Raw genomic sequence first — 11,529 nt, 5'->3', positions numbered from 1 at the left:
AAAAGGAAAACAGACCTTCATGTGCAAAATATTTAAAATAGCCCTTTTCATGGTGGCAAAATAACTGAAATTGAGGGAATGCCTGAATAAACTGTAGTATATGAATGTAATGGAATACTATTGTGCAATATGAACAGGTAGATTTCAAAAGAACCTTGAAAGATTTGCATGAACTGATGCAAAGTGAAATGAGCAGAATCAAGAAAATGATGTATAAATTATCACCAACACTGTGTGATGATCAACTGTGAAAGATTCTGTTCTTCTTTGCAACACAATGATCCCAAATTCAAAGAACTCTTGAAGAAAAATGCTAACCACATTCAGATAAAGAACTGATTGACTTGATTCAGATCAAAGCAAAGTTTTAAAATGACTTTGTTCTTATTCCCCCTTTTTGATATATTTCTTCTTCCACAACTGAGAAAAATATGGAAATGTTTTATATGATAGCATATGCATAGACTATATCAAACTACTTACCATTTTCAGAAAAGTGGAGGGGAGGGAGGGTGGGAGAAATAAAAAGTTGGAATCAAAAATCATGTAAAAATGAATGCTAAAAATTATCTTGATATGTAATTATGGAAAAATACTATTAAAAGCAACTTTTTTATTTATTCAGTAATTATTAAATTAATGGCCCAAATATGCTTCCGTTATTATCACAATTTTATTTAATTTTGTACTCATAGATTATTTATGTGCTGCAAACATAAAATAGACACATTTACTGAGTTCACTAGAGTGTTTGACACCCACTTGGGAAACTTACTATTTTAAATTATTACATTACTAGAACAATCTAAAAACAATTAACAAGCAAAAATTGTTTTCAGAGAGACTCTTTAAACTCCTTATGGTTCTGCTAATCTTTCATCATTTTATCTTTCTTAAGAAGAACTGAGTATGGTTTCCAAATTAAAGTAGCATATTAATTACTTGATGTGCATGGATAACATTAAATTATATGGCCCTATTTTTTTAAAAAAATTAAACAACATTTTTATCTTGGTGAAACTTTTCTTATGGAATTCAAAGTTTTGCTTTTACTTGAAAAGCATAAAATTATTTTATGTCCCCAGTGGAAAGATATAGACGGAATGAAATTTTGGAGTTTGTATCTGGGAGTCCAATAGAATCAATTAACAAAGTTAATAATTAGAAATATATCATAATTTCCAGGCAAGAAACATTGAGCATGAATCTATCAATCATAAATCAGTGGTTAAATATGAAAAAAAACTAGTAAGAAACTTATAGGTGTGCTAAAATGATCATTGTAAAAGAACATATTTAAGACAATGTTAGCATTAATAAGTATTTTCAGTATTGTAAGATAGCCTTGTAAAATACACAGAATCCATTGCCCCTAAAATAAGTGTAGGAAAGTTAATATTCCACTAAAGATGAGAAGGAAAAAAAATGACAAAAATTGGGAGGACATGTGAAAAATAAGTCAAAAATCTAAAGAAATAGTTTAGGAGCAAAAACTATATATCACTTTAGTAAGCAAAAGCAAAGCTGATAACAAGTTCTCACTATTGGATTTGTTGAACATTGCTAAAAATGGTTTACCTTCAAGTCAAACCTAGGAAATAACTAAAATCTAACAGGAAAAATAAAAACGTACTTTCCCCTCATTCCCTAATTCTCATATGAACTCAACCAATTAATGTCTTGGCAAAGAAACACTGAATAAGAGACTGAGTCATTTTTTTTTAAAGAAAATGTTTTGTCAAATTTGTTTGTGGAAATAGAGGGATTTTGTGGTGGAAATTCAGGACTAGGTTCTTGCCATCAGAAATTATAGAAGAGTTATCTTTAAAGAACTTGGATTACTAAATAGAGATGATTTAAGAAAACATTAAAAACTATAATACAGCCCCTTCTCTGAAATGGCCGACAAAAACCCCCCAAAGCCTCCAAAGGAAAAGAAGGTCAGAAAGGAAAAAAAAGGAAAGGAAGGCCAAAAAGGAAGATGGGGCTGAAAAGGTGGTGCAAAAACCTCGAAAGCATTGCAGTCGAAACCCAGTCTTGGCCCGAGGGATGGGCAGATACTCCAGGTCTGCAATGTATTCCCGCAGAGCCATGTACAAGCAGAAGTATGCTGCACCAAAAACCCGGATTAAAAGGAAAAAGAAAGACAGGGTGCCTGCTACTATCTCAAAGCCAGTTGGTGGTGATAAAAATGGAGGAAACCGAGTGGTAAAGATTCGCAAAATGCCCAGGTATTACCCTACTGAAGATGTGCCGAGAAAACTCCTAAGTCATGGCAAAAAACCCTTCAGCCAACATGTGAGGAAACTTCTCTGTAGCATCACCCCAGGCACAGTTCTGATTCTGCTCACTGGCTGCCACAGGGGCAAACGTGTGGTTTTCCTGAAGCAGCTGGCTAGTGGTTTGCTACTGGTGACTGGACCTCTGACCATCAATCGGGTTCCTCTACGAAGGACCCATCAGAAATTTGTCATTGCCACCTCTACTAGGGTTAACCTTTCTGGTGTAAAAATTCCAAATCATCTTACTGATGCTTACTTTAAGAAGAAGGGGCTCCGTAAACCCAGACACCAAGAAGGAGAGATTTTTGACACAGAGAAAGAGAAATACGAGATTACAGAGCAGCACAAGGCTGATCAGAAAGCAGTGGACTCTCAGCTCCTGCCCCAAATCAAGAAAATTCCTCAGCTCCGAGGTTACCTGCGTTCTGTATTCTCTCTCTCCAATGGAGTTTATCCTCACAAATTGGTGTTCTAAATGCCTTGCAGAGAACTCTTATTAAAATATTTGGAATAGCAAAAAAAAAAAAACAAACTATAATACAACATTGCAGGCTGTAATGCCTAGATGCCCAATGCCTAGCAAGATATAGACATTTGGATAGAATTAGACATGAAAAGCTAACCATCTTTTATAAACTGACAAACAGTAATATTCTAGAGAATTCAACAAATTAGGTACTAGATCTAGACTATTGTTACAGATTGAACTATTGCCCGGAAAAATTCAAATAATCTATTTTCCACAATAAAATTTATAGATATCGCTATATATAATATTAAAAATCTTCAAGTTACATGGAATAAAAAATTTCTCAAAATACAAAGATGAAGTTGAAGAGATCAGAAATTTGGGAATAAGATAAGTTCTTAACATACCCAATCTATCAAAATGTTCTGCTGATGCTTGTGGTGAGCTTACAGAATATATTTCTTACATTTTAATAGTTATTTAATTCCAAGAGGGAAATGCTTTATCAGCTTGGTCAATAGTCCACAGAGCTTTAAATACAAAAGAATAATAGCAAGATAGCAACTTGCCCTAGGACTATTTATGTCTTAACATTAGCCTCTAAAATATGATAGCAATATTGTAATAACTTCAGTTCACATGAGGCTTTTAGGTTTGCAAAGTGTTTGCTGCACATTATCTCATTTAATTCAGTAGCCCAAGATCATACAACTCAGTGTGATCTGAGTACATTATCTCATTTGATTCAAAAGCTCTGATCATACAATCTTAACAGAGCTGCCAAGGTTATCCTTTGAAGCAATTACTGAATATCTACTGCCAGAGGAATGGATGAAAGACTTTAGTATTCTCTTAAATTTATCATTTTCACAAGCTGAAGGACTTTCAGACATATGAAATTAAATAGAATATTATACCTGAAAAAGAGACAATTGTTTAGAAATTGTGTCAGAGACAACCCATTAATTTTTTTTTTAGGTTTTTGCAAGGCAAATGGGGTTAAGTGGCTTGCCCAAGGCCACACAGCTAGGTAATTATTAAGTGTCTGAGACTGGATTTGAATCCAGGTACTCCTGACTCCAGGGCCGGTGCTTTATCCACTATGCCACCTAGCCGCCCCAACCCATTAAATTTTTTATAATTTTGTTTTAAATTACATGTTGGAGGGTTGGAGGGTACACAATTATATTTATTTAAGCAAATAAGAATAATGAAATTAAAGAATTGGATTATTGATAGATTTGCTTGTGTGTCCAGCTTACTTGATGTGTTTTGCCTTGAATGACTGAGACACAATTGCCCTTGACTTCCTTTTCTTCTGGTTTCTCATTTTCCTTAGCCTAACCAGTTTGGGGGAAAAAGTTTCTCAATTTTTATATCGTTTAAAGATTGCACATAACCTATACATTTCATTTTTAAAATCCTAGAATTTGGTAATTTCTTCTCTGTAATATGAAGAGTTATAGAAAATCAATCTAATTACAGGTAATATAAGGATGAATGAAAGGCATTGAGGTCAGTGCATTTGAATTAATTATAAGCTAATAATAATTAGTCTATAATAAGAGCTTTCTCTAGATTTTCTCATTGGTTTTACATTCAACCATATGGAAGGGAATGCTTAACGTGTGTCTTTGCTGAAACATTTCCTATTTGTAAAGGAATATTTCCTATTAAAGAGTCAAAAAGTCACAAATGACTTCTGAACCACCAAATTAAACATCATTTTCTTACTCTGTTTTCATTAGTAACTCTGTAACTTTGAAAATCTCTAGACTGTGGTGACCACCTTACCATACCTCTCAGATAACACTTCCTTTTTTTGTTCTCCAAAGTTATGTCTTCAAGCCCCTTCTCATCCCTTTCTACATTTTCTTCCCTGGTGATTTCATTTACCTCCATTTCTTCAACTATTACCTCTAAATATGTTGCCCCCAAAATATATTTCCAGATTTTACTCCCCTCTATCGCACCTTTCCCTTAACATTCAGGTTTTTTTCCCTATGGCCTGCCATTTCTTGAATATACTACCTTCTCTCATTTAATTCTGCCACCACCCTGTTACAATTTCTCATATCCTCATGTTGGTCTGCCTGCCTTAAAGTCACTCTAATCTATCCTCAAATTTATCAAAAAATGATTTTTTTTTTAAAATAGATGTTAGGTCATACCATGGACTCCCTAGCACCTCCAAGACAAAATATAAATCCTCTGGTATCCGAAGCCCTTCAAAATCTAGTCCTTAGACTTTTCCAGTCCTCTATCTTCCACCCTTTCCAGTTATTCTTCAATTTAATGACATTTAATCTCTTTGGCATTCTTTGAACAAGACATTCCATCTCTCAGCTCAGGGTATTTTCATTGACTGTCTTCCAGGAATGATATGTTGTCCCTCCTCATGCCAATCTCCTGGCTTCTTTCAAGTTCCAGCTAAAATTTCACCATCTATAACAAAATTTTTTCCAATTCCTCTCAATTCTAGTGTCTTTCTTCTGTTGATTATCTCCTATTTAATATATTTACAGCTTATCTGTACATAGTTGTTTCCATGTTCTCTCTCTCTCTCAGTAGATTGTGAGCTCTTCAAGGTCAGGAACTATCTTTTGCATTTCTTTGTATCCATAATGTTTAATACAATGCCTAACACATATTAAGACTAAATATTATTGATGGGTCCCTTACAAACTCTAGTACTACATTTTCAATTGCCAAATTCTATATGTTAAAAATGAAAGTCCTATTCCTACCCCAAAAATATTGGGGGGTTTTTATTTCTGTTAAAGATAAAGTAGTCATACTATTAAATATAACACAATTCTCTCAGTAGTCAAAGTTGAAAAGCAGGTAAGTCAAGGGCAAATTGAAAAAAATAAACAACTATCCTAGTTTACTACTTCTTCACTGGGAGTACAATGTCCTAACTGGTCTCTATGCCATCAGACTCCCCTTTAATCTATCATATTGCAATATCACCCTATTAATTTATCTAAAACACTTTCCTGCTTCAAATTTTCAATGATTAAGTATACCATTGAATAAAATCCAAATTCATTAGCCTAGCATTTAGAAGTATTATGATTTGATCCAAACTACTTTTAAAGGTTTATCTTTCTTCCTGCAGTTGAAGGAACACAACCATAGTCCACCCCAAAAAAGTAAGGGGGAAAAAACAAACAAATAAACTCTGGCAGCAGTAGGCTGAACTTCATTATGAAAATTGAGAGGGGATGGAATGGAGTAATGACCAAATAATAGGGCTCCAAATGTTGTTGACATGGTCTCTTCGTTGAGTGAGTCGGAATGGAAATATAAAATTTAATAGAATTAAAACTTGTATCAACACTTATGTTCTTGGATTCTTGCATGACTATATACTATTTTCCTTTAGTTCTTTGGGATCCCAATCCTGTTGACACATTACTGAAACTTCTAGGTATTTGTCATATTCCCGCCTCTGCTCACTACTTGCTTATTACCTCGCAATAATTGATAACTTTGGTTTAAACAACCCAATAAGTTGCTTTTGACCTCTTACTTATAGTCTTTAATGGTGCAAACCATCATACACACAGTCCAAACTCTCCTCATGGTATTGTAATCTTTAAAGGTCTCACTTGATAGTCCTGGCAATATTAGCACCTGTCCCCAATCATGAGAAAATACATATTTTTTTCTTCCCAATTACATAGCCATTTTCTAGGCAAAATGTATTATTTGCTGTTCCATGAACAACCCCCCTGTTTTCCTTCCTCTGTATCTTTGTTCATTCTTTCTGCCTTAACTTCTCTCTTTCCCACTTCCAGTTGTCAAGATATTACCCATTGTCATGGCCCAGAACAAATATCTCTTCCCCAGTGAATTCTTCCTGCACCCCTCACTCAAATTCAATCCATGGGCTTGTCATAGCATTACCTCCCTGGTCTTCTTTGAGAAGAAAGGATAAACATCAATCATTAATCAATCATCATTTTCTTAAACCCCATGAGATAGTTATTGTAACTTTCTTGGGATGATACATAGCTGTATGAGACAATTCAAAAAAATTAGTTGGATCTTGCTGGAAAAGTCAAGGAATCTCATAGCAAAAAAGGGGAATTAGCAATGTATTCCATAGCAATCCAGTTGTTAAACATACTAAAAAGGCAGGTAAGATTTGAGAATGAATAGTATTTTGTAAGAATCCAGATGATAAGAGTTGCTGTCATTGCTATTTTAATAAATACAATATTTCTTACCCAGTATCTACCAGATTTTCCAGTTAAATGAAACATCAAAGTACCATTTCCTAATTTAAGGACTGTAGTAAAATTTCAAATTATGCCTTTCTCTCAAATAAACAGTTGAAGGCTTTTTATCTTTGTTATTTTTCCAGTTCATGATCTCTCAAAGGAAACCCAAACTTTATAGAAAGCAAATACTCTGTGGACTTATTTTTTCTTTGTAAATGCCTTCAACACTCTTTGCACCCCTGCATGGTATTTACCTTGCCCTCCTAATTTTATATGTTAATTGAAATTATCGATTTTCAATATTCAGAGGATCCCTGGTCACAACAGGTATGAAAACAACAACCTGGAAATGAAGGTGCCAAAATTGCTAACTTAGTTCAGTGGGTGATTTAGCTCTTTAGCAGGAAGAGTCAATTACTTTGGCTGAAAAAACCATCATTGCTTGTTGGAAAACCTTCATGTGATGAACTTCTCCAAGCTTAGCTAGGCTGACTCAGAGAACAGTGTTGGATCCATACTGAAAAATGTCTATCTTGAGTGACTGGCATATGGAAAAGTGATGGGTCCATACTAAGATCTTTCCATCTTGAGTGACTGGTACATAAACAGTGTTGGGTCCATGATGAAATCTTCCCAGCTCTCTAAATCCTCCTAGAGCTTACACTCTCTTGGCATAATGATAGAAAACCCAAGATTACTTCCACATTTTAATCAAACAGGCAAGAAGCCTTTTAAACAATTGTTTTCATCTTCCAAATAGTCAGGGTTCCTTTGATCTATAAATCAAAGGTGCCTAAACAAATAAATTTGACCCTGTAAGAAAATTTCTAGGAGAAAAGTTGCAAGTCTAATTAGCATTTCGTTTTCCAAGGTTTGCTTTATCACATTGTTGTTGTTCTTTCCTCCTTCTAGATCTCAAAGACCCATAGTTTTTCTTTGGAAAAATTAGAATTTTGATAGATCACAAATTGTCCTTTCTTCAGTAGATCGCAAATTGTGAAACTCAAATAAAGGGAGCCAACAAATCATTAATAAAGGTCCCTTCAGGCTGCATGTTGACTTAAAAACTAAATATTTACATTTTCTATGCTTTATTGTATTTTATTTATTTTGTTAGATGTTTACCAATTACATTTTGATCTGGTTCCCTCACCTAGGAAGTGTTATGGCTACATATGGTCTGCTAGCCACCATTTAACAACTCTGAAAATTATTAGGGTTTCCTGGAGCCATAAATCTAAAAACTAAAAAAATATAAATGTGACCTACTAAAAGTGATTATCAGTGGGCAGTAGTGAGAACTCTGGAATGGAGAATCTTGGGGTGGGAAGAGATTATGTTACTTGCATTCTGCCTTGTTCTGACCTTTTCTAGGATGGAAGAATTCTGCCAAAATCAGGGAAATGTCAAATGTGAATTCTTAGCATAGTTTCTTCTTGGTACCCTTTAGCCAGGCTCTTTCCATTTCATGAGTTGGTACCTGCATCTAATAAGAGGAGATGATTTAAAAAAAAAAACATCAAACTAAAAAAAAACAATAATAACCATAAAATCTCCCTAAGTGGATATTCAGCTTAGAAAAATTAGTTGGATCCACTTGACTTTTGCAATTTGGCCATGGCATTTCCATTTCAGCTAATGACTTAATTTTCTAAAATACAGGTTAGCTCACCCTTCAAGTTTGAAGATACCTGAACTCTGGGGAGAGTCAGACTTTTTTTTTTCTCCCCACCTCCTTCTATCTGATGCAAAAGGTACTCTAGTTAATCTTCTTTAAGGTCCCATTGGCTTAATGGAAATGCTTAGCTGCATAATTGCTTCAAGCCTATTGCTATTGCAAATGGAAAATATAATAATCTAATAGTATTGTCTCTATAAGCGAATGAAAATTTCAGGAGTGGATGTTGGTGCCACCCATGTGATCTGGAGAGGTTAATGCAGTTAAAGTTATTTCACAGTCCATTAAGGAGCTTACGGTGACCCTGCGACCTTTGCGCCAACAACACGGAATCCATTATCATCACAATGGAGGAGCCCTGGGTTCGGCTGACTTGTCAATGGGCCCGGGAAATCCCAAGTTAGTACTTAGTTTAAAAAAATGCACTTTTCTTTCTGCTTCTTGGGTATGGCTATTAATATGCCCTCCTATAATTTGTAACATTAACATTGCTGAAGGTACAGAAAAGGACATTGAAATGAAGATGTCAAAACTGCTGACTTAGTTCAGTGCATGATAATATTGGCTATGTATTGAAGGGGCATCTCTCCTAACAGGGAAAGATCGAAATGAGGGTAGTCGAGGAACTGGGGGGAAATTGATGAGAAATTATTACAAGTGGTGAAACTCATTTAGGCCAATAATAGTTTTATTCTATTCTTTAATGTTATATGCTGTTTTAACACTGAATATATGATTTAGCTAGGAAAAAAACCCAGGGAGTTTACAAAAGAAGAAGATGCTCTTCCTTTGAAAAAGGAAGCAATTATGATCATTTCACTAAAACACTCACCTTTTATCAAAATCTCTGTGAAACCTGACGCAAGATTTACGGAGAAGCACATCTCACCCTGACAAATAATACTCCTTGACTGTAATCAACCATTCATCTTTCTGTTAGAGTAGATTTGATGAAAGGCAGCTCTGTCAATCAAAAATTAAGAATCATATTTTGGACAGTCTCAGATTAAAAAAACTAGAAAATTATAATGCAATATTTGTAGCAGAAAAGTCAGAAGTCTGTTAAGCATTTTGCTTTCCAAGGTTTGTTTTATCACATCATTCTTGTTATTCATCCTTCCTTCTCGATCTCAAAGACACATAATTCTCCTTTGGAGAAATAGCAGGCATAGGAAATGAAATGAATTTTGTAGAATTCTCTATCACTAAAAAAGAAAGTATAGATCAAGCAGACCTTATGTTAAGAAGTCATAAAAATAAGACCATTTGTTCATATGAAATTTGAAAATGTAAACATAGGCATTCATAGTGCAATTTATATCCCCAGAAATCAAAAGGGAAATATTTTAAAATAATTTAAGAAAAGGCATTTAAAGGTAATTAAAGACTCCTGCAGTACATTTCATAGATAGTTATTGCTGACATTAGTTAACACATCTTACCTCATTTAAACACAATAAGGTTTGAAGCACTTATTACTGCTCCAAATGTCTGTAATATAATCACAGTAAAATGGGAAGCATACATATCTAGTTAATTTTCAAGAAGACATTGTAATGATTTCTTTTTATGGTTTGCTATCTGAGCAAATAATTGAAAAAATGTATTACCTACTTCTGATGATTCAAAAGAAAATAGCATGGTCAAGGAGTGCTTCCTAAACAGATTTCTACCAGAGAACTTGTGTTTGAAGAAAATTATTCATGGAAAATAGATATTCCTTGAAACTTCATTGAAATATATATCCTACAGTTTGGGGAGTTGAGAGAAAAGTACACATTGGTAGTTTATAGAAAGTTGAAATAATTGGTAATAAAACAATTGAGTCATTTCAGACATGTCTTTAAAGAAGTTACAGTTAACTGAGTACCTCATCTATAGTGATCTAGAACCTATCAATTTTGCAGCAGCAACAACAATAAACAGCAATTATATAGGACTTTATTTGAAAAGTGTTTTATAAATAGTAACTCATTTTATCTTTACAAGTTGGGGAGGGAGGTGCTTTTATTATCCTCATTTTAGAGATGAAGAAACTGAGGTAAACACAATGGAATGATTTGCTCAGTCACATAGTTGTCAATTGTCTGAGTCTGGATTAAAACTCAGTTCTATTTAAGTGCTTGCTTTTGATTTTTTTGAGCGCTTTGTTTATTTTCAGCTATCTTTTTGATTCTTAGTTGTTTAGGACTTTATGGAAATTGAATTCATGCTTATAAATAATTAAATAATTCCATAAGTGATGATAGGCAAGTAACTCTGGTTAGGTAGATCCTTGAGTCTTATTGATTAGAAATGTTTCATAAAATATTTTACAATTACTGGAAGATATATTTCGTGTGTTAGACCAGCTAAATAAAAAAGATGCTTTTAACTCTCATTTGTCATATTTTTTTAATGTCAGAATCTGTCTTTTATCTAGTTGTTTATTTTGTTTGTCAAGTTGTGTTTTAATGAGTTAGAATAAGCAGAAAACAAATGCACTGGATCACAGGTCATAAAGAAATCAAGAAAACAATCATTGGAGCTGGTTATTTCACAAAAATTATATTTAAATGAGAAATATTGGTGTGGTTGGAAGGACAGAATCAGTTACACATAGGAGGCAATACTTCAAATAACTTTTGCAAAACACAAAACATTTGATATTCCCCTCAAAAATCTTAAATACTAAAGTTTATGCTTCTTACTTCCTTACAGATTGGGAGCAATTGTGAGGAAGTGAAGAGTCAGACAATGCATTTGTGTCTAATCTTAATTTTTAAAAATATTATGTCTATTTTAGCTTTATTTTCCCCTGTGTTTTGTTTTCCTGCAGAACTCTCCACCAAGAATTCTCTAGATTTTTGATGACTAAAAAGCAGAATTAAA

General features: G+C 33.9%; 1 pseudogene; it reads left to right on the top strand.

Annotated features, from left to right (window-relative positions):
* The first annotated feature begins 1,898 nt into the window (after nucleotides 1–1,898).
* LOC141511167 (large ribosomal subunit protein eL6-like) lies at nucleotides 1,899–2,795 on the top strand (annotated as a pseudogene).
* The last annotated feature ends 8,734 nt before the right edge of the window (nucleotides 2,796–11,529 follow it).

This window comes from Macrotis lagotis, chromosome 2 (assembly GCF_037893015.1).
Source record: "Macrotis lagotis isolate mMagLag1 chromosome 2, bilby.v1.9.chrom.fasta, whole genome shotgun sequence".
In the NCBI taxonomy this organism is placed as follows: Eukaryota; Metazoa; Chordata; class Mammalia; order Peramelemorphia; family Peramelidae; genus Macrotis; species Macrotis lagotis.
The sequence above is the reverse complement of the archived record's forward strand: the minus strand, read 5'-3'. Positions and strand labels throughout refer to the sequence as shown.